The sequence below is a fragment of the Delphinus delphis genome, chromosome 6 (assembly GCF_949987515.2).
Source record: "Delphinus delphis chromosome 6, mDelDel1.2, whole genome shotgun sequence".
Lineage (NCBI taxonomy): Eukaryota > Metazoa > Chordata > Mammalia > Artiodactyla > Delphinidae > Delphinus > Delphinus delphis.
Window position 1 is genome coordinate 96,284,832 of NC_082688.1, and position 23,345 is coordinate 96,308,176.

Below are 23,345 nucleotides of genomic sequence, written 5' to 3' on the forward strand. Positions count from 1 at the left end.
TTTGTTGACCTCGAAACTAAAGTCTCTAAACCTGAGAAATGAGGATTTTCACCCCCACCCCCAAGTAGTTCCCAACCCCCAGTTCCTATTCCTTCGTGATATAGCTTCTTCCTCCTCTTGCTTCTTTTCTACTTGGTAACATCGTAATGTCTCTGGGGCCCAGTTTTCTGTTAGTACCAGCCTCATTCTAATTATGAGCAAGTGTGAATTTATAGCTGAGGAGTAGAGTAGGGGGTCAGTGAATGGAAAATCATTCATAAGAAACATCAAGGTAAGGAGGATTCTGGGTGAATCATCCAGGTAAGATTCCTGCTGAAGATAATAAGACAGGGTTATCAGACATCAGCTGGGGGGGGCGGGTGGGGGATGAGGATCCTGAGCAGATATCAAGGATGATTAGATATGGAGGATGGGGAACTACACTAATTCAGCAGGGTTCTTGCTAAAACTGGACTCTACAAAGAAGTCCTAGGAGAAAGTTCCAAAGCTTGATCAAAGGTTGGTCGAGCAAAGAATCTTTGTTAGTCTTTATTTGGCCTCATCCATTTCTCAAACTCAGTGTTGGAGAGGAAAGAATTTGTTGGCATCCAAACTTATTTCTGTCTTTCTCATGCTGACCGCCTTAGCCTTGCTGCCCACCTGGGACACGGTGGATACTGATCTTGGGTGGCTTCAGCCAGCAAGCAGCTTGAAACAGGATCTCAGTTCCACAACCAGAGATTGAAGCCAGGCTACAGCAGTGAGAGCACTGAATCCTAGCCACTAGACCATGAAGGCCAGTGGCTAGTGACAAGGCCCTGGCTTGTCTGCTTTGGAGAAAGGAATTTCAACAAAGAGGCGGAAAGTAGTGAAACAAGCAAAGTGTTTATTAGGAGGAAAAACGGTTCATGTGAATAGGCACACATGGGTGGTTTCAGAGAGAGAGATGAGCCTTTGTGGTAGTTTAAATCACTTATACGGGTCATTTCTTCCAGGTTTCCTCTGGCCAATCATCTTGCTTTGCTCGGCTCTGTGTCTGTATTTGGTTTAACTAGGGTCCTCTCCTGTGTGCGTGCGCATCTATTAGCCAAGACGGATTCCAGCACAGAGGCCTGTGGGAAGGTTGATATTACTTACGATGGGGTGGCACGCCCCTCTCCCTTTTTGGCCTCTGAGGAGCCTTTCTGCTCATTTGTAGTCAGGAAGGCCTCCTTGACTGACCTCAAGAATGAGAAATATGTGGTTCTTTTATCTTTTATCTGGGCAGGACTCAGCTCCTTCCTGTCCCTGCCATTATCTTTATCTTGGAGTATCTGTCCACAGGGGACAGACATCAGCTACTCAGCCTGGGGCCCATATATCTCCTGCCTCAATATGACCTGACACACTGAATGAAAGAACAGCTGAGTGGACATCAGAGATCAGAAAGATAACAGGGGGTGCCCCATTCCGCAGTACCATCCAAAAAGGTAGTGTGCCCTGCCTGGGCCAGAACTGTGTGGAGGCAGCGCAGCCAGGAATCCTGCTCAGAAGATGCCCAAGAAAAGACTGAAATAATCATAGATGCCACCAGAAATTTTGGTTTTCAAAATATGCTGAGGATAGGAAATGCTTGAGTGCTCTCACGGTCCAGCTGAGAAACTGTATTGATAACTGATTCTGCTTCACACAATGGATTTATCTTTCTGCTAAACTGACTGTCTTGCAAATGATCTGTAACCTTTTGGTATCCTTTCAGTAAATACCAGAGATCAGTAAGCAATCAAACAACCGACCTAATAGTGTGGTCTGGAAACCAGCCACTGAAAGCAAGATGTCTGGAATCCATGAACAGATCATTATGGCTGTGCTGGTGCTGGGAGGAAATTTTTTCCTTTACCATCTTATGTTCCAGTGGTTAAGGACCTTTGAATTAACGATAATAAACAGATTAACATGAGAAAATGCAAGATTTATTTAAAGGGGCAACCAGGAGTTTCTCAGTAATGAGTAACTCCTTGAATAGCCAGAAGCAAAGATTTGTATACCAATTTAACAAGAAAGGAGAATTTTAAGCTTGGTAGGAAAGCATGGAACGTTCTGTGAGCTTTTTTATGCTAATGGCAACAGGCAATCTGCCTTCTATAACAGCTGAATTCTCAGGAAACTCCCTGAAGGGGGGTTAATGGCTGTATTTTCAGGAGGCTCTGCTTTCATCAGATAAAGGAAGTTCAAATGAGATTTCTTTCTGCTCAAATATTTTCACTTTAAAATAATCTTTACACCCATGGGGGCTTCCCTGGTGGCGCAGTGGTTGAGAGTCCGCCTGACGATGCAGGGGACGCGGGTTCGTGCCCCGGTCTGGGAAGATCCAACATGCCGCGGAGCGGCTGGGCCCGTGAGCCATGGCCGCTGAGCCTGCGCATCCGGAGCCTGTGCTCCGCAACGGGAGAGGCCACAGCAGTGAGAGGCCCACGTACCGCAAAAAAAAAAAAAAAAAAAAAAAAAAAAAAAAAATCTTTACACCCATACCATGATCCCTTCATTTGCTAAATTCAACATATTCATCCAATGCTTACTGTGTGCAAATCACCATGCAGTTTCAGAGAGAATTGCTAGTTGAGTAAATGTATTGTAATGCTGGCTTTTGCAAGAGGGCTCAGGCAAATATTCCAAGCAAGCTGGGGAGAATCCTGTAATTTATGTATTCAAAAATATCTGATGAGGACTTCCTAAGTACCAGGCACTGCTCTAGGCACTGAAGGAGGAGCCATGAACAAGTCAGATGGAAGTCCTGGTTTTGTGGGCTTTGCAGAGAGTGAATACCCAGGATGCTATGACAAGACAGGGGCAGAGACTGTGAGGACCATGGACAAGCCATCAAAGAGGGGCTCTACCTGAAAGTCTATGGAGACTTCAGGAAATGGTGAGAGGACAGAGATGCTGGATGTAGAAATCTTTAACACAGTGCTTTTATAACAGCCCCCAAATTGCATTTTTGTAACTGAAAGTGGGGTCCAACTGCTCGTAGCTCAAAAGCCATTAAAGAGACAAGGTTGGTGGAAAGGAAAATTTGCTTTATTTTGGGTGCTGGCAACTGGGGGCAGGGGAGAGGGAGGATTTCGGTCCAAAGGCTGACTCACCCCCCATTGACAACCAGTGGGTAATAGCTTTTATAAGTGAAGGGAGGGGGCTACATGTAGAAACAGCACAGTCAGCTCTAACAGTCATGTTTTTTCTTTTTAATTAATTAATCAATTTATTTTTGGCTGCGTTGGGTCTTTGTTGCTGCGCGGGCTTTCTCTAGTTGCAGCGAGCAGGGGCGATTCGTTGCTGTGTGTAGGCTTCTCACTGCAGTGGCTTCTCTTGTTGCAGAGCATGGGCTCTAGGCATGTGGACTTCAGTAGTTGTGGCATATGGGCTCAGTAGTTGTGGCTCGCGGGCTCTAGAGTGCAGGCTCAGTAGTTGTGGCTCACAGGCTTAGCTGCTCCGTGGCATGTGGGATCTTCCCGGACCAGGGATCGAATCTTTGTCCCCTGCATTGGCAGGTGGATTCTTAACCACTGTGCCACCAGGAATGTCCTCTAACAGTCATCTTGAAATTGGTCATGTGGTGGTCTGATCAGCATCATCTTGATTAATATGGTTAATCTTCAGTTCCAGGGTCAGTTTCTTCCCATTTCCTTTGGAATTGTGGCAGCTTATGTCATGGCTACAGTCTGGTCATGATGTAATTAACTTCTTCCACGTGGTGAGAGTTTCAGCATCTATAAGACAGCTCACAGGCTCACAGGTTATGGCTCAGAATATTATCTATAACCCTTGAGAAGGAACTAAAGGTCCTTGACTTTGCTTACTAACTAAACTATTGTTGTTTTGTCCTGTCTGACTGCATTTCTTTGCTTCTGCATTTTCTCACTTCTCTGGTCAAACTTATTCTTTGCTTAAAATTTTTTTCACAAACAAAAGGCAGGCCAAAGACATGGGAGGCAAAGACCATAGTGTCCTGCTCCATTTCATTATGGTTTTTGTTTTGGACACAAGACAGCAGATTGCATTTTACTGAGTTTACAACTTTGTTTCCTAATGTCTAAATTGTACTTGCTTTGGAAATGAGGTAACATATTTGAATGTATTCATATGATATTTGACACATAGTGGTTTTTCCATGATTTTTTAAAAATCTCAGGTCAAAAGAATGCTGCTTGTACATTTAGGCTTGTGTTTTATCAGTCTAGGTGGACAGTCTGTAGGAGAGCAAATTTGTTTCATTAAATATGCTTACAAGCTGGAAAAAGCTTTGTTCAGTTCTGTGTTCTGCCTAAGAGGAATGTGTGGTCAGAGTGCTGCATGGTTTCTTGGATTTGTCAACTCTGTCTGATCGAGCAGTAATTCATTCATTAATTCCTGAAAATCGCAGCCTGCTTTGGAAGTACCAGTGACAGGGTGTCCCATCATTGCAGAATTTGTCTAATCGGTTCTCTGAACGTTGAAAACATGCATCTTTTCTCAGTAGGGATACTCCAAGCCAAGGATAAAGACTGACTAAAGCGTTTCAGAACCTGAAAGCCCTCCAGCCACATGCTACCCTGTTTCTCATCAGCACCCTAGTTCGCAGTCCCCATGCCCACCCATCTGGGCTCCCACCCTCAGGCTCATGGATGCTCCAGCAGGGGACGGCAAGCTCCAGTTGCCCATGTCCTGGGGCCCTTCTCTTTCATCAGGAGCCACAAGGGAGTCCAGTGCTCACTCACCCCAATATTTGCTGTCATTTCCCGAAATGAAATATTGGGTTTTAACGTAAGGCAGTGAGTGCCCATCTGCTGTGACAGTAGGCCTGCTGCCGACTGGTGCCTGTTTCTGAACTGGCCATAAAAACCAGGAACCCAAGAAGCAGCTTGAGGATGCACAGTGGATGACAGACTGGTTCTGTAGCCAGGTCTGTTCTTTCAAATTCTCCCATGAAAATGCAGACCGCACACAACTGTGTGCAATGTTCAGGCTGTCACACACTCAGTTCCTAATTGTGTGCAGGACCTCTGGTACTGAAGTGCTTTCCACTTTTTTGACAAAACAGAATACAAATATTTAAATTCAGGTTAGTTGATCTTCCTCTTTTCGGATAGTTTTGAATTGAGTTGAATTCAATTGTATATGGTAATCAGAGTGTTTTACAAAATCATGCAAATATTGTTTCATTTGAAAAACTAAAGAATTTCAAGCTTGCCAGCACTAATGAGAATTTTAATTTTAAATACTATCAAGAGTGAGGCCCAGATGCATAATTTCATCTCATCAATCAAATCTCATCTGGAATTATTTGTCTTGACAGAAGGAAGAAACATCTAAAATCCTTTGTCCCCTTGGGGTGGGGACGTACTTTCATCAATATGACTCCCTTGATCCTTTCACAGTGACAAATTTACCATAAATAAAAACTATGAAATGAACTTTATTCTAATCAGAAACATAAATTGGACTGCATTTTTTGCTATTTGAAAGATTAAATGTAAAAAGGTTTTATGTGAACCCCAACTCAACCCTTTAAACAAAAAAGAAGCCCAAGAATCAGGTGAGAACCATACAAAAGCTGTCTTTTATAACATCATTTCTTTTTTACTTTTTTTTTTTTTTTTTTTTTTTTGCGGTACGCGGGCCTCTCACTGTTGTGACCTCTCCCGTTGTGGAGCACAGGCTCCGGACACGCAGGCCCAGCGGCCATGGCTCACGGGCCCCGCTGCTCCGCGGCACGTGGGATCCTCCCGGACCGGGGCACGAACCCGTATCTCCTGCATCGGCAGGTGGACTCTCAACCACTGCACCACCAGGGAAGCCCTATAACATCATTTCTTGAAGGGGTTCCTGAGCTTCAAAATTATTTGGATCTTATTTTCAACTTTCCAAAGGGTAAGCCAGATCAGGTGAAGTGGTTCCTAGGAGAGAAGGTATTTAGTACACCTAAGAATTTAGCTAAGTAAAGAACAGAAAGTTTTCCTTAAGTGAAAAAGGTAATACTTAATGATACAGACTAAAGTACAACAAATTAGTCTTTCTTTGTGTCTATTTGACAAAGTTTTAGGTTTTTTAACTTATCAAGGCAGGATAGTAATATATTGTTATTTTCTTCATAGCATGTATTGTAGGCAGAATAATAGTTCCCTAAAAATATCTATGTCCCAATCCCCAGAACCTGTGACTGTTTCCTTACATGGCAAAGGGGAATTTGCAGATGTGATTAAATTAAAGATCTTGACATAGGGAGATTATCCTCAATTATCTGGATGGGCTCAGTGTAATCACAAGAGTCCATATAAGAAGGAAGTAGGAAGAAAAGAGTCAGAGAGGTATTTAAAGATGCTACACGGCTGGCTTTGAGGATAGATGAAGGCTTTGGGCCTAGGAACGTTACTGAACTGGTTTGGCTGCCCACTGCTCAAAGGTCAATACTGGAGAGATAAGTGCTGGTAGGAACAGAAAGATTGCTTTAATCAGGAGGCTGGCAACCTGGGGAGAAGGCAGACTCATGTCCCAGAACCAACTCCAAAGATTTTGCTCAGCCATGAATGTTTTTAAAGGGTAAAAAGGAGAAGCAATCTCAGTTAATCACTGAGGTAGGGGTTAAGATTTGTTGCCATATCCCACTGCATGCAAGCTTGTTGAAGCCTTGTGAACTTTCTTTAGATGCAATCTCATTCACACAGTCTGTTCACAAGATTACTGAAGGGGAAGCTGGGGAAAAGATCTAGTTATCCATTAATTACTTATTCTTCATTTCTATTTTTTGATCTGTGGAAAGAACCAACATCCAACAGGTTAGGCAAAGTATCGTGTAATCAAAAGATTTGAAAGGTGTGCTTGGGCCAGAGGTTAGTTAAAATATGGCTTTGCTAAAGTGGCAAGACAAAAGGGACCTCTTGCAGAGAGCTCTTTCTTGCAAAGAGCTCTTTCCTGTAAAAATCTGCTTAAAATAGCCACCGTTAGACATTATTCCAATTCTATTGGATTGTGGACGAATGTCCGTCCGTCTTCTGTAACTTCTTCATGCTGACATAGGTCACTGTATTCTGAGTGGAATATGTTGACATGGGTCTGTAGCCTGTCTCTGAGAACACTTTGAGTTGCCTAATTACATACATAGAGAGAGCAAACCACAATTATTTTGATGTCCACAAAGATACAGATTATTATGAGCAATAGTGTTAATTCCAGTTCTTAGAACGGTTCTAGCCATAGATTCAGTACTGCTCAAGATAGAGCAGCTTATGTCATGGCTGCGGTCTGATCATCATGCAGTTTAGTTTCCCTCAGGTGGCAGTTACGGTATCTGCAAAACAACTCAGGAATGTGCATCAGACACTGAAGGATTCTGTGGCTCTCTTGTCCTAATCATTAACTGCTTCAGTTTGCTCTTTTGTGACTCAGGGAGGCCTGGGAGACTTCAGCTTTTCTATAAACAAGAGGCAGGGGACATGGAGGGGTCTTTGTACTTGGGGAGCAGGGGATGCAGAGTTCTGCTTGGTTTCAGGAATACAGGCAACCTATAGAAGCTGGAAAAAGCAAGAACATGGATTTTCCCCAGACGCTCCAGAATAAAACGCAATCCTGCGGGCACTTTGATTTTAACTCATTGAGAACCATTTTAGATTTCTGACCTTCAGAAGTATAAGAGGATACATTTGTGTTCTTTTAAGCCACCAAGTTTGTGGTAATTGGTTACAATAGCAATAGAAAACTTATATAACATATATCAGAAATTATCCTATGGCCTTCGGTAAGAGAATTTACAGAGTCCCTGTCAGCACTGCCTTCTTTGTAATATCTATGCAGAAAAAGTGTTTGTCTTCAGTAGCAAAAACAAATTTTAAAGACTTTCTGAATAAATTAACAACTTAGAATTCAAAGCAGAGCAGAATCTGTGGGTTGCTGAATACTTAATGAAGATACCTGGCTATGGAGTTTTCTGATTAGAAGGGTGGCCTATTTGTTAAGTGTCAATCATGGCCTGACCAATCCCTCTCCCTAAGTGATATTTTCTGCTAAATATCTATATACTGTGCTATATACTGTATAAAGTCCTAAGGAGATTGCTTGTTTTAAAGTGAGTATGAAAATATCATGAATATTTTCTTTGGCTGAAATTTGACATTTACATAGCATGAATAATTGTGAAAACACTGAATGCTATATCAAGCGAACATCAGGATTTGAAGAAAACATTTTGTTAATTACTAAAAATAGAAATATTTATTTGTTTCTGAAATTACAATGAAAAGCAATGCAGATTGAGTCAATATACAAAATAATTGTTACAATTTGAGGCATAACCCTAGCAGGAGATGTAAATTTCTACCAGCATTACATCCATTTATAGAACAAAGTTCATGTCCTCAGTAGTCTTGATTTTTATTTTCAAAGCAAAGTAAGTCAGCTGTTTATTCCTGTTTCATCCTCAAAGTCTTTTTTTTTAAAAAAAATTCCTCATTGTATTTATTCAAAGGAGAAATGATCATTTGATAAGTTAGCAACATATTGCACTTTTTCAAGCTTTATATTCTAAAATAGATTTACAGAAAAGAAGTAAAACACACCTTTTGATAAGTGCTATTTTGTAGAAGTAAAGAGACCCTTCAGGGTATTATTGTCAATGTTATGCTGAACAACAGTGCACTTCTGAACCTCTAACAACTGTGTGGAATTTCCTGGGCAAAACATCCAGCTGCTCATTGGATCTCCTACATCTTAGTCAGATGCCTGTGGTCTTATGATTTATAACAAGAAATACATATTTGGCTTCTGGCACAGGGCTCCTAAAACTCAGAATTTCCCAGGGGCTGGACAACCTTGTATTATATTAGGAGGTGACTTTTGAAAAATACCTAAGGATGCAGGCTGGTTGCCAGAGAAGCCAACCATGTGATTAGGGGGTTGGAACTTTCATTACACCCCTCTTTCTCGCTGACCTCTAGAGGGAGGAGAGGGGCTGGAGACTGGATCAATTGCCAAAGGCCAATGGTTTAATCAATGCTGCCTACATAATGAAGCCCCCATAAAACTCCAAAAAGACAGGGTTCTGAGAGCTTCCAGATTGGTGAACATGTGGAGAGTTGGGGAGAGTGGCATGCTCATAGCATGACAGCTCTGTGCCCTTTTACCCATACCTTGCCCTGTACATCGTTTCCATATGGCTGTTCCTGAGTTATAATCTTCTATAAATAAAAATAAACTGGTAATCAAGTAAGTACAATGTTTCTCTGAGTTCTGTGGGCCGCTCTGGCAAATTAATTGAACCCAAGAAGGGGATGTGGGAACCTCTGATAGTAACAATCTAGACTTTTGACTGGAATGTGAAGTCCAAGGAGGGAGTCCTCGGACCTGCAGTCTGTCACCAGATGGCCAGAAGCAAAAATAACAACCTGGGGTTGCTGCTTCTCAACAGTGGGATCTTGGAGTGGCCTTGGCCCTTGACGGCTCAGGTAGAGAGCGGCAAGTTGGGACACACTGTCGCTTGCCCTTTCCCTCTGTGGGTAGAAGCCAACTCTGCAGGAACAAGGGTTGAGGAGCTGGGTGGCCAAGTCAGCAGAAATGTCTCTCCAGGTGTGAAGTCTCAGGGCTTGTCTGGCATCTGAGGGAGCAGAGGTCTCCTTGCTGGGCCCGTTTTTGTCCCTGGTGACCCCACTTGTGGTGGAGTAAGGGATTTTAAAAAAAAATAGATAACAACTTGGACTTGCAGCTGGTGTCTGAAGTGAGATGGAAGGCAGTTTTGTAGGAATGAGTCCTTGTAGAATTTGATGCTATCTCTGGGTCGATAGGTCCACGGTGTCAGAATTTAGTTGAATTGTAGGACACGCAGCTAGTGTCAAAGCATTACTTGTTGGAAGTGTGGTAAACTGCCCACCCCCTAACACACACACAAACCGTGAAACTGGAACTTAATTTAATGCTCCCAAATCATTTAAATGTCACTAGTGTTTAATGTGTTTGCTTCTGTGAGGGGCATAGGAAACACAGCAAAGCTAATCACGCAGCTCAGAACTGAAGCAGCCTCCCTGTTCTTCAGAAGTAGACTGTCGGTGTCCTCAAGGTCAGGGACTCATCTACTTTAGAACTGTTTTCCCAATGTCAGCATGTTGCCTGAGCACAGAGACATATACACGCAGATGCACACACGTGCATCTAGATATACAGAGCTAGATATACAGAACTACTGTTGTGTCACATTAGTTAGCACTACAAGTTAACATATCTTGATTACTTATAGCATATCTTGAAATTATGTTGAATTTACATAATAAAAAAACTGTGATGATATTATATAAGAAGAAATAAAAGTCAAGAGAATAAGAATACAAGCCACAGAATGGGAGAAAATACTTGCAAAAGACACATGATAAGGGAATGCTAACCAAAATATACAAAGAAGCCTTAAAAGTCAACAATAAGAAAACAAACAACTTGATAAAAAAAAAATGGGCCAAGACCCATTTAGTAAGATACCTTACTAAAGAAGATATAAAGTTGGAAAATAAGCATATGGAAGGCTGCTCCACATCATATGTCATCAGGGAAATGCAAATTCAAATAATGAGTTACCACCACACATCCATTAGAATGGCCCAAGTCCAGAACACTGAGAACACGAAATGCTGACAAGAATGTAGAGCAACAGAAACTCTCATATATTGCTCATGGGAATGCAAAATGGTATAGCCACTTTGAAAGACAGTTTGTCTCTTTCTTACAAAACTAAACATACCCTTACCATATGCTCCAGCAATCATGCTTCTTGATATTTACCAAAAGGAGTTGAAAGCATACCCACACAAAACCCTGCACACAGATGTTTATTGCAGATTTACTCACAATTATCCAAAATTGAAAGCAACTAAGGTGTTTTTCAGTAGGTGAATGGATAAACTGTGGTACATCCTGATAATGGAATATTATTCACTAAAAATAAATGAACTGTCAAGCCATGAAAAGGCAAGAAGGAACCTTAAATGCATATTACTACCTAAAAAAAAACAATCTGAAAAGGCTACATACTGTATGATTTGAACTCTATGACATTCTGGAAAAGGCAAAACTATGGAGAGAATAGAAAGATCGGTGATTTTCAGGGGTTATGGAGGAGGGAAAGAATGAATAGGAGGATCACAGAAGATTTTTAGGGCAGTGAATCTACTCAGGATGATGCTATTATGGTGCGTATGTGTCATACTTTTGTCCAAACTCATAGAATGTACAAGAGTGAACCCTAACGTAAACTATGGACTGTGGTTGAATATCACATGCCAGTGTAAGTCCATCAACTGTGACAAATGCACCACTCTGGTGGGGGTGGTGTTAGTGATGGGGGAGGCTGGGAATGTGTGTGGAAAACCTCTACACCTTGTTCTCAATTTTGCTGTGAACCCAAAACCACTCTAAAAAAATCTATTTGAAAAAGAGAGAGAAAGAAATATATTGATAGTATGGAGAAAACAAATTACTTTCCTGAAAATGAGACTATAGAAACCATAATATCCTAAGGCTGTGTTTACAGATATGTGGGCAGCTACCAAATGCCATTGACAGTTTAAACACATGTAGAATCCTAGAGAACGTCTGCCTGACACAGCATTGTGTTCCACATGCATGTGTTATATATTGCAGTCATGCACATATTTTATTCTTTGCTGCAATATTTTTCATCTGAATTGGAGGAAGAGGATAAGCATGCTTACAGAGCACCTTGTAAATCCCAGCATCAGCTGGGGGCTGCATGCACAGTAATTATAGCAACTACATCATGCTGTAGGTGGTATTGTTATTATTTTACAGTTGAAGAAATGGAAACTCGAAGGATTTAAGACATTTGGTCATATTATACAACTAGTAAGGAGTCCAGCCAGATTGATGTTCCAATTCATTTGATTCTAAAGCCCGTGCTCTTTCAGCACAGTCACTTGGAGTGACTTTCATTAACTTTTGTGAATCTCATCTCCATTCTTTTTTATTTCCTGCCCAGCTGAGGTCTTGTTCCATTGCTGCTGTGAACTTATTACTTTAGAATGGAACAAAATAAGGTGGCAGAAATGATTTGCAGAACAAGGTCTCCTTGCTTTTCTCCTTGTAAGGTATGAACAGTGGAATAATATAGGCTCTGTGCTTCTGGGGCCAGAGGAAGCATTTGGGGTGTCATCAAGGAAGAAGCAGAAAGTTACAGAATTTGAATTAAGAAGCCACCAGTCTGGGTGGGAGATGTAGGGTTTCAATTCTTTATACCCTCTTCCTCCTACGTTCAACTCTGTTATCAACTGTCCTAACCCAAAGTTTGTGCTAAACCACATCCTAGAGGGTAAGTGGCTGTCCTTCCACCCTCCTCACCCCACCTCTTAGTTCCTTTTCTAATAAGCTTTTCTCACTGAGAAGCTTCGTAATATTCTTCACATGGACCATGACTTGTATGCCCTTCTGAAAAATATTTTCTCCCCATTTCATTTGAACAGTTAGGAAACTAAGTTAAGCTTGACTCCCAGGAACTGGGCTTAGCCATAATCAGAGATTTTAAGTCATATTAAGATTAGAGTTTCTAGAAAGGGTTCAGTCAATCAGCTGTTCTCTCTTTGGGAAGCTTGTTTTCACATTGAGAAGATGTATTTTAAATCAAAACTGAATAAATCTGGGGTTTCTAACCTGGAGTAAAATCCCATGTGAGAACGCAAATTGGTGGTAAGGGGATAACGTTTGGAGAGGGTGCTAAGAAACTGGGCATCATGGCAACTTTTATTCAGGCAGAAAAGTAGCACTCTTCCTAAAATAATTTAACCTTTTCTTTTCTCTTCAATGAACCATCTCCTTAAGAATGGGATGGGGAATAGATTTCTAACTACTGCCATTGAGAAAGTTCTTCTCACTCCATTCCATTTACTAAGGGTTCCACGGGAAACAGTGGCAGTGGAAAGGTTGGTTTGGATTTACTGGCTGTGCTGCTACTACTGGCAGGAACTTTACTTGCTGCTGAAAATCCTTGTTTGGTGATGAACACCCTCCATCACATCCTCATACTGCATGAAATTAAAATTTCAAAACAACTCCTCATAGCCTAATGCAGACCCACGTCTACTCGAAGACAGCTCCGTTAGTTTGATATCTTTCATTGTGAATGGTGTCATTCCTGTCCTGTCTGCATTTGGCAAGCCTGCAGACTTGTACCTGACTAATCACACACTCAGTGAATATACTTTATGTCACCTGAATGTGCATGGTACTCACAGCAATTCACCAAGAAGAGGGAGCAGGCTTTCCTGGAGGAGTGTGGGGAGTCTGTTCACACTCAAGCACGTAAGCGTTTTTCTGAAGTTTTTCTATTGATTTCCCCAGGGATCTTAGAAAACGCACTTGAAACAGAATAAGGTAATGGCCTTACATGTTTGTGTGTGCTCTTAAAGAAAAAAATTAATGCAAATACATTACTTTGATAGCAAATGACAGATTCTTGTAAAAAGGGAAAAAATAAAATAAAAATGTGCATGTTCTCATCTAAGTTGCCTTCTGACACTCTGCTTTCCTAAGATTATTAAAGCATGCAGTTAAAACAAATATTGGAATAAATCATAAAATGTTTACCAGAAGGAAGTAAAGATTATTTTTGGAGAGTGTTGGAAGAGTATTGTTTTCACATTTTTATTAGATCATAGCCTGAATTGAAAAGTGTCCACACCTGGATTATGGTACGATCCCTTAGAGTGTGAGAACTACGGAGTAAAATGCAGTTAGGGATTGTGAGGTGTTTGGACGTTTAAGAATGTACATACTGAGGAGGACACTGTACATAAACTATTTTTGTCCCCTTTAAAATTTTTTCATATCTCCTAGTGTAGAAAGAATAAAACTCATCAGAGCTTAGAGCTGTGTTGATCAAAGAGTATTTTGCAGGATAACTAAATGAAAAATGATAGAGATTTAAAACCACAGACTTCCCAGAGCCACTGAATGAGGGTGGCTGTGGGAGGGCTCCAGGTGATTCTCAGGTACTGACAAGAAGCACAGTCAGAGACTGAGGCCTCCACCATCTGGCTGTCTCTCCAACTGGTCCACGGTCCTCAGCTTTGGTGCACATCTAAATTATCTGTGGATCTTAAAATATCAGATGTCAGGGCTCCCACTCAGAGACCCTGTCTCAGTGAGTCCTGTATAAGATAATGGATATTGGCTTTTATTTTTTGTAAGAAAGAATTGCACATGATTCGTGGTTCACCAAAATTTGGGACTCATCCTGCTGTCCACGCATCAGAGGACATGGGTCCTGGCCTCTGGCCTTGCCTCTGCTACTTCCAAGCCACATTGCTGAGCCTCTTCAAGTTTCTGTCTCTTCACATGTAGAATGGGCACAAATATACCTGCCCTGGCTTCTTTCAGTGAGGTAATCTGTGTGAAACCACTTTGTTTGGCACCAGATGTTAATATTACAGAGCATTCAATTCAAGACATCCTGACTAGGCCTCTGCTGTGGCCAGGAGCTATCCCTGGTCCTAGAAGCAGAACAGAAAAGATGTTCTTGTAGAGGTGAGTGTGGCTATTAGGCTGACAGGAGTTGCTTTCCTCTTTTGACAGTCACCTGTGGCTGGCTTTTTGGCCCCTTTTAATAATGTCTTGTCTTTGCTCTGCCCAGACCCCATGCCTGGAATGCCGTCATCGCTTCTGCTGGGGAAGAATGGCGGTTCTCAGCCACCAAGTTCTTGCATCTCTTTTCTCATTACTGTTATGTTTTTTTTTTAATCTGTACATGTTTTATTTCTTTAAGTATTTTGTAAATCAGAATGCATTCTAGCTTAGAAACGGGACTTATTTATCTTTGTATTATTTGTAAGAACTGAAGTACCATGTAATGAATGGCAAGCAGATAGCCATTGAGCTCATCGTTGTATGGAGGGCTCTGTGCTGAGCAAAGCTCTGAGGGCTTACAAAGGTATCCTTACCGTGGGTGGGACACTAAGGCACATATACCAACAACACAGTTATTGATTAAATGGGTGAATGTAGAAAGAACACTAGGAGAGTGCTCAATGTTTTATAAAACCTCCTTTCCTAGAATTCAGAGATAATAAAACTTGGAAGAGAAGATTTTTTTTTTAATGGACTAAGCCACAGTCACTATCGATAGGGACTTGTGGTTTCTCCAAAGGTTGGTTAGGAGTGAGGTGAGTGAAAAAGATGGAGAGGGATATTGCAATATGGGGAGAAAGCCAAAGGCTGAGAGTGGGGTCAAGAGACCATATCTGGCATAAAACCCATTCCTGAAAATCTGCGTATCAATCACTTAAATGTACTTTCCCATTAAATCACATTTTAATTTTAGAAGTGTGATCTTCTAACTAGAACTACCTGATATCTTATAAATAGAAGACAGTCTTGTGTTTAAAAATGATATCTGGCTGCCCACAAATAAAACCTTATCGGTTATAGAGTTGAAATAGGATATGAGCTGTGTCAGAAACAGAGAGTCACGGTCATGACGTACATGGTGTCCTATGGCCTAAAATCCCCTTGACGTTGATCTAGACACTGACATAGAGTTTAGAGGACTGAAAATTTGACTTCCCTGAGTCCTTGCCAGTTGTTTATGTTCTGCCAACAGGGTCCCTCGCACAAGTTAGAAGTTCTGCTTATTTCACAGGACTTATATTTTCCCACTTTTCAAACCCTGATGTTTACAATTCTTTCTTTAAGTGTCCAAATTACTTTGTGAAATTGTTTTGTTTTCTAGTGGGATTGTGAAGGTTTTATATGCATGAATATAAAGGGAAGACTTAGGCTTTCACATTTTCATCTAAAGCTCTGAAGATAAGATGCAGTTTGAAGCTACCAGAATGCCTAAACTTGGCTTGCTGATTTTTTAAAGGTTTAATTTCTCATCCTATGAATTATATCCAGAACTAGATTCCCACCCTCACTTCTCTACACCTTTCCTGATTCCGTGTTTTAGATGTTTGACCCTCCTGTCTTTCTCCTTGATTGTCAGCCCATAGAGGAGTTACATTCATCTCTGGGGTCCAGGCAGGGAAGTAAGGAGATTGCCCAAAGTGTGCCTCATACAGTTAGCAGTAATGGGGACCGGCACGGTCCAGAGTACAGGCATGGACATTGCTTGGCAGGAAGGTTAGAACCACCCCCGCCACTGCAGCCAGTGATGTACCCCTGGATTCTAGACAGGACTGGAGAATCTGATGATTTGGATCACATGTCAGGGCAGGTCAGAAGTGGATAGTCCTGGGTCAAGACTGAGAAAGGGGCAGGGAAAAAGAGAGAAAGATGGAGAGGGAGAAAAGGGAGAGGGAAAGGAAAGAAGTTATAGATTAGAACCTGAAAGCCAAGGTACAAAACTGTCAAGCTACAGATGAAGCTAGATGATTTAGAGATTGTCCAGATGGCCTCAGCAGTGAGGATTAAAAAGTGTCATGATGACTGTGCTTATGTTCTGAGCAGGACAGGTGCCTGGAGGTTTGGGATTCCTACAGACAACCCAGGTCTCCTCACCTGGAGACCATGGAGAGCCCAGAACCAAGGACCCAGATTAGAGCTTGTCCTCTAATTTCTCCTAGTGGAAGGGGTCAGGAGATAATGACTGAATATTAACTCATTATCAGGGAGGCAGTAGCTGCCCTTTGCCTTAAAGTTTGACTTCACTTGAAGCTGGGTCACCAGTCAGCCCTATGAGCGCTCTGACCATTAGCTTATCATGATTGTGTTGTTCTTTGAGTCCTCAGAGCTTTCAAAGCTAACAGATAAAATGCAGGGTGCCAGGTTAAAGTTGCATTTCAGATAGACAACAAATTTTGTTCCCATATAAGCATTTCCCATACAAGATATGAGATACACTGAAAAGTATATTTAACTGAAGGCCCTGTATTTTCATTTGCTAAATCTTGCACCCTACTCAGAGGACATTTGGTCTACCTCCTCAGCACATCACCCACAAATATAATGGACTGTGGCCACATGACCCCAATTTTCCAACAACCCACTTAGAAAACCGTGGCCCACTGTTAGATGACTTGTCTTGATTTCGGTTTGGCGAATATTAGGTTGAACAGCTAGAGGCAGATTCTCAAGGGGGACTCTCATCTCCCTGTCTGTGCTCTTACATAGGTCCTATTTATTTTTTATTTTTTTATTTTTGCGGTATGCGGGCCTCTCACTGTTGTGGCCTCTCCCGTTGTGGAGCACAGGCTCCGGACACGCAGGCTCAGCGGCCATGGATCACGGGCCCAGCCGCTCCGCGGCATGTGGGATCCGCCCGGACTGGGGCACAAACCCGTGTCCCCTGCATCGTCAGGCGGACTCTCAACCACTGTGCCACCAGGGAAGCCCCACATCGGTCCTATTTTGAACTGCATTTAAGTGGACTCAGAATATACTCAAGGGACTTGGAAGACATCTCCAACAGTAGTGTCAGATATGTATCAAAACAAGTAGCAATTGATATAATTCTTGTGAAACAAATGATGCTATTCTGAAACAGAAGGAAAAATCATTAGATACATTTTGTTGCATGAGCAACAAGAAGACAACCTATCTGAGGGTGCAAATATTCACTGCACAGTGTAGCTTTAGGGCACCAAGAAACAAGAAGGCTGTAATAACATCACAAGTCACCAAAGCCAATATTTTATTGCTTTTTCTGCTTCATGCAGTTCTTGAAGTTTTATGCCATATTTTACAACTCAGATACCTCCTATATATCTGTAGAAGGAGCTTCATGGATGTAGTCCATGGCATTTTTTCTTTCTCTTATTGGAAAAACACAAAAAAATAATAGTATTTTCTTTGTAGAAGTTTTTCAAAACCTCCTTATCTTTTCACGATAAAATTCTGTTTCTTGGCACAGCCTGGGAAGCCCTTCTCCAGCTGTCCCCTCTACCTCTTGGGTTCTTCTCTGCTGTCCTCCCATGCAGGGTCCCCAAATACCTTGTTCTTCAATGTCTCACTGACTTGCAGGAGCATCACCTCTGTCAGGGGAGCTCTTTCCTTCCACATATCATCAGGATAAAATACATTTGGTTATCTCATTCTTCTCTCAATAAAACGTTCATACATTGTTGGGGTTTTTTTACATTTTTTGAATATGTTCCAATTTGCCTCCCCCTTTTCATCATTATTTTAATGATCCAAAATAGAATTTAGTCATAGACGTCAAGAAGGGGAACCCTCACATACCATACTATGATGAAGGACCAAATTAAATTAACACTTCTTTTTTTTTTTTTTTTTTTTTTTTTTTTTTTAGCGGTACGCGGGCCTCTCACTGTTGTGGCCTCTCCCATTGCGGAGCACAGGCTCCGGACGCGTAGGTCCAGCGGCCATGGCTCACGGGCCCAGCCGCCCCGCGGCACGTGGGATCTTTGCGGACCAGGGCACGAACCCGTGTCTCCTGCATCGGCAGGCGGACTCCCAACCACTGCGCCACCAGGGAAGCCCAATTAACACTTCTTGAGGGCAAACATCATTAGAAAATTAGCTACTATTTCACTGGTCAAAGCCTCAGAAATTCTATATCCTTGCATTTCCTCACATCCTGTCTGGTTCAGTATGGTTTCTTTTTAGTCAACTTGATTGCAATTTAACACAGTTAGAGGTAAAGCGTAGATGGAAGGATCTCAGTTTTCTCAGCTATTTGTCACGTCCATCTCTGTTCGGTTCGAGAGGCGGACTTTCAGCTGTCAGTGTAGTCCAGACGCTGTGCTAAGTGTTTGGGTCTGCAGATAACGACACAAATTATTTACTAATGTTTAACACAGAGTTAATATCTTTGGCAAAGTGAGAAGTTAGCAAGAGAACTGAACAATCGACATGGGATCACTGTGTTTCCTCATTTGAGATTGCAAAGGTGATAGAACCAAGCACTAAATACAAATTTGAGAAAGATAGAATAGCAACAATCCTAATTTTACTCCTATAAATTGCCTTTTGATGTTTGACCATGTACAAATAAGTTTTATTTTTTTCTTTCTCAACAACTTAGCATAAATACTTTCTAGTTTCTACATATACCTAGTAATTAACATTTTAAGGCTACACAGAGTATGATTTTGTTGTTCAACTACCATATATTTAATCATTTTATTGTACTTGAATTACTAAATTTTCAATACTACAGACAATGCATAGAGGTTGAATTCTTTAGGAATCATTTCTAAAAGTGAATTTTCTGTGTGAAAAATTTTTAAGCATTTTATAGTCCTTGACATACATATTGCCAATTGATTTTCCCACCCAAAAGCATTTATAATTTAAAATGCCACCAGCAGGATTTGAATATTCCAGTTTCACTACAACATTTAAGTCATTGATTTAGGAGCTAATTTTGGCTATAAAATGTTGTTTCATAAGTTGATCTATTGAGTGAGGTTAAACACTATTTCATTTGCTTGTTTAATACTTTTTATTTATCTTTGTCTAAGTTATTTATTCTTATCTTCCCCTCATTTTTTATTAGTGGGCTTGTGCATTTATTATAAACTTGAAAGATGAATTATTAAAGGCCATATAATTTTATTTTAGTTGTGGGTTGACCCTGATAGAAAGGAATAGCTGGAGGAAGTGGATTCCAGGTCAAAAGAACAGAAAGTGGAAACTTCCTGGTGCTATCATTTTAGAGAAACAGCAAGGAGACCTGGGGGTTTTACACAAATGATCAGGGAGAGACTGTCCAGAGATCAAAGTGGAGAGGGAGCCAGGGGCAAGATCACAGGCACTACCTTGCCAGCCATGGTTAATGAAGTCTTGCTTTACTCTAAGCATCTTAGGAAGTCATTAAGGGTTTTTCTAAAATCCTTTTACATACTTTTTATTTTATCTTCTTCTTCCTCCTCCTCCTTCTCACTTATACTCACAGTTATCAGGGCTTAGAAGCTAGATCATTAGCAAATCTATAATGATGAGGGCAAGAATTAGTGCTACTATTGAGGGAAAAAATATGTATTGGTATAAGGTTGTCCAAGGCCACACCACTGTTGGCAGAAATGGGTCCAAGCTCAGGGTCAGCCTGGCGTCTTCCCTGCCACGCCACATAAGGTGGTCTTAGCACCATGAAAATTGCAGTAAGCCTTAGCAGAAACACCTCTGAGCATGTTCCACATCCTCAAAAGAAATCGTTGCCTTTTCCCCCATTTAACAGTTCGTATAGATTTTTATTTGCTCTTCATGTCAGGTTATGAGACTAATTCTGTAGCACTTGTGGAGAGTTTTCATGAATATGTTCACTGCTGTATTAGATAAAATCCCAATTACTTTGTATTCTTTTTAGACAATATGCTTCCCGCTGTGGGTCTGGAGCTCACTCTGGGAACAATCATAATTGTAGGGTTTATGATACACCATGAAAAGCTAAGACAAAACAGTATTTTAGTAGCGTCTGCTGTCACCGATAGAGTGAAGGCTTTTGTCAGCAGGGGTTTATGATTGTTAAAAAAAAATCACCGTCGTGTTCAAATTTAGCCTAAAAACTGATTGTGCAGGAGCAATTTTTCTGCCATGAAATACATGTTGTAAGTAGCAATTTGGTCACTTTTATAATTTGTTGTTATTCCCTAACTTAAAACAGCTTCAATAAATAAGAAAGGAAAGGCCTCAGCATTTTAGTCTACGCTGGTGACTAACATGTCCTGTTTATCAAAGCTACCCAACAACTTGGCAAAAAGACCGGAGAAGTACATGGCAGGCTGTTAATGAGGGGCAGGGAGACAGCCCTTTCTGGTGTGGGTGATGTACCAATGCTGTGGATTTGGCTCTGTTATCATTTAATCATGGAATTTCTGATTGGCACAGTTGGAGCTTAACATCCACACTGTGCATATATGAAATCCTAAACATTTCCATTATAGAAAAAAATGTTTCCATTAGGCTTAGATGATAAAATAGGATTATACACCTAACATTATACCTTAGAAATCAAATAATTTCAAAGAAAAAGGTTAAGCCTGAGTTGTTCCTCTGAAGACATATTCCAAACTCTCCAACTTTTTTTTTATAGATATTTACTGTCGTATAACTGCTTCACAATACTGCACTAGCCTCTGTTGCACAACAAAGTGAGTCAGCCATATGCATACATACACCCCCATATCCCCTCCCTCTTGCGTCTCCCTCCCACCCTCCCTATCCCACCCCTCTAGGTGGTCACACAGCACCGAGCTGATCTCCCTGTGCTATGCAGCTGCTTCCCACTAGCTAACTATTTTACATTTGGTAGCAAACACTCCAACCTTAAGAGACTCTCTGAGACCCAGTGATCTGAATTTATGAGATATTGGAGGACTTTTTATTTTCCAATGAAACAAAAATCAGTCAGAAGACCAGACTGTACTGACGTTCATCAATGTTAAGTACTCACAAGCACAGAAATGCAAAAGGATTGCTCTCAAGATTGCAGTTAATCCTGGAGGAATTAATTAATTCACAGAGGAAACAAGTAAAGAATAATTCAAGGCTAATGGAAGGGATTGAGTAGAAAGTGATCATTTGTGTTGTGTATTTTTCTCCTTTTGTGGGGGACAGTGGAAGCAGAGGCAACTTTCTGGAGGTGGGTGATATTCACTCAAAGCAACTAGGAGTGAAGGTTTGCTTTGGTTTTTCTTGACCTACTCATTCTGGTCACAGCCTAAGTTTCCCATGTGCAGTGAGACATCCAGGTGTCCCCCATGTGTCTTCCCAATCTTCCAGCCTGACTACTTCAGAACCCACCAGATTCAATCTGATGTCCTTGTTGGTTCTTCCATGACATTCTGTACATACCATGTTATAACACTAGGCACATAACACTTGAAATTGTTCCAGTGTAACCTATGGGAACACACAGTATGTCTATTGTGCTCACCACTTTATCCTCTTGCCCAGCACTTTTCCTAAAAAATCGTAGGAGCTTAAATAGTATTTGGTGAAGACATGAATGAATACATGAATACATGAATGAAAGAAGAGCCGCCTAAGGGCTGAGAATCAGATATTCCTCACTACCATCTGAGGATCTTCATTTCTGTCCTCCTAACTTATCTATGATGATTAATAGTGCTCTTCAAATTACTGCATTTCCTTATCAATAGTTATTAACACTCAGTGACATCTTGCCCTGTTTTATCTTAAGATAAAGATTTTAGTGACTGCAGCATAGTTAGAGATATCCTCCCCACCTTCCTCAAATCAGTTGTGCAAGTTTTAAGTAAGCTTAGTTGTTGCTTTATTTGGATATATGGATGTTGGATTTGGGGAAGTACAGATATACCTCTATGTAAATGTGTGCTACAAAGGAGAAAGAGCCAATTTCAAATTAGACAAATCATGTCTGTACCTCAGCATATTATCAACTCTTTAGGGAAAAAAAGTGAAGGATGAAGGAATACATGCTTTAAAAAGACACTTGGATTCTGTAATAACCTAAATGGGAAAAGAATTTGAGAAAGAATAGGTACATGTATATGTATGACTGAATCACTTTCCTGTACACATGAAACTAACACATTGTTAGTCAACTTATACTACAATATAAAATAATTTTTTTAAAAGATATTTGGTTCTCACCATAAGAAAAAATGTAACTATGTGTGATGATGGATATTAATTAAACTTATTGTGATAATCATTTTGTGATATATACATACATCAAATCATTATGCTGTACACCTAAAACTAATACAATGTTATATGTCAATTATATCTTAAATTAAAAATAAAAGACATTTATAGGATCTGCAGCATTAGGAGGAAACCAATATGGCAAATAGGACATGGACATTGGAGAATTTGATGCTGGCTGATGACCCCTAGGGTCATGTGGCTAAAAACCCAAATTACTATTGGTTAGAATCTTCTATCATCCCTTTGAACCATGACTTCCATAGATTAGGAGGTAGCAGATATGCAGTGGCAAGCTTAGGTCAGAGTGGTGATATCATTGCAGGTAATTGGAAAAGGCTAAGGTCAGTCAAGAGCTGAGCAATTGATACAATATTCTGAGTTATTGAGGCTACACAATAAATATGAATTTTTACACAGTAGAATTCAGCCATTCTGAAAAGCAAAATTCCATATGTTCTAAAATAAGAGGTGAGTCTTTTACATAGTTTTATGGTTTGGATTTTTTCTGGACAGATTGGCTTCTTGGTCATGATGTTTCTCCTTGTACATATTAGAGCAGCTTAAGAAGTCAGGGCCAGGAAAAAGCAGTCTTGCCTTAATATGTGAGTAGTAAAATGTATTTTTAAATTTCCTTTTGAATGCCTAGTTTTATGTTTTAAAATAGCAGACATTTTCAAATTCCTTGGAGTCACTTTAGTGTTAGGGAGTCAGGCAGGGAGCACAGCTAGAATCAGAATCTAAAAGTATGGATTTCTAGAACTGCCAACTGCTAG